Source organism: Nematolebias whitei, chromosome 6, assembly GCF_014905685.2.
Source record: "Nematolebias whitei isolate Nwh7 chromosome 6, NemWhi1, whole genome shotgun sequence".
Classification (NCBI taxonomy): Eukaryota; Metazoa; Chordata; class Actinopteri; order Cyprinodontiformes; family Rivulidae; genus Nematolebias; species Nematolebias whitei.
This window is the reverse complement of record NC_056503.1, coordinates 8803350-8804694: the sequence shown is the minus strand read 5'-3', so window position 1 is coordinate 8804694 and position 1345 is coordinate 8803350. Positions and strand designations below refer to the sequence as shown.

At 34.6% G+C, this 1345-nt stretch overlaps 1 pseudogene; it reads left to right on the top strand.

Annotated features, from left to right (window-relative positions):
• The first annotated feature begins 56 nt into the window (after nt 1-56).
• On the top strand, nt 57-175 carry LOC119411578 (annotated as a pseudogene).
• Nucleotides 176-1345: the final 1170 nt, after the last annotated feature.

The following is a 1345-nucleotide window of genomic DNA, read 5'->3' as shown; positions in this document are numbered from 1 at the left end:
TTGCATATGTTTATTCGTTGTTTGCTATGATCCTTTAAAAGTCCTATTTGTAATTTGTTGACAGCCATACCACCCTGGACACGCCCAGTCTCATCTGCTCTTGGAAACTAAGCAGGGTCTGGCCTGGTTAGTACTTGGATGGTAGACTGCCTGGGAATACCAGATGTGGTAAGCTTTTGCATTTCTCACAAACCACACCATGGGGTGTGTTGTTCAAGCCAAGAGCCATTGTCAGTACTGGGGGCTAAGCACCCCTAAAGGTCAGATCCTCGAATCGCCCCTGGTGTCAGATACGAGAGAACACACTCATTGAAATGGAGTATTTTCAGTCATGTTGCATGATTTTCAGCACAAATACATTCAGTAAATTTTCTCTGTCACACGTATGCCAGTATCTGGGTTGTTTTGTAAATTACATTTTATCAGAACATGAAACCAGAACTCCTGGTTGACAAGATAACATTTTCTCATGTAGGTTTTGGCAACAAATACAAAAAAGGTCTCGTTAGAAACACTCCTGCTCACTTTTTACTCTTTGACAAACCATCTGCGAACTAATTTTGGCTCTTCTCTGACATAAATGATAAATATGATATTTACCTGCGCTAAAAGAAAACCTGAATCCTCCAAAATCCAGAATAGAAACAGGAATTCATGTCTGTCTTTATATTTTGTGTATTTTCACAGATGGTGCTTTGCATATTCATTTTTTTTACTACACCTACTTTTATTTGTTGAAGATGCTTGTGGTTTAGTAGATAATAAAGTAAATACCGTACACATAAAACACTCCTCACAAAGAATCCTATTTTACTTGTATTAGTCCCTGGAAGCCCTTTCAACTTGATGTGGTTCTAGGGGAAAAACTGACCACCTTACATGACTGCTTAAAAACACTATTTTTAAATATGTTTCCACCATACACTTTGTCTTTTGGAGCTATAGCAGACTGAAATAAAAATAACAACATTTTAAGGACTTTTTTAAATTTTATTTTAACTCTTTAATGACTTTTTGCTTAAGAAAATAAAATAATAAACTCCACATTTTAATTATTTCAAAAATCAGCTAAGTATTTATTTCATGTCAGCTTTTGTGGGGGAGCCTTTTCTCTTTTAGTGAGCCATATATATATTTTTTATTTTTTTATTTATTTTATTTTTATTTATGTATTTATTTATTTTTAATTCCAGTTTTGGAGATTTGTGAAAACCTTCCAGCCCACCAGACCCTCTTGAACAAGCAGCCTTGTAATGCCTTGTACAGTATCTGGAGGTTTTAATTTTATTTTTTCTAAAACTCTTCATTGTGCACTGTGCCAGTTTATTTTATTTTTTCTTTTACT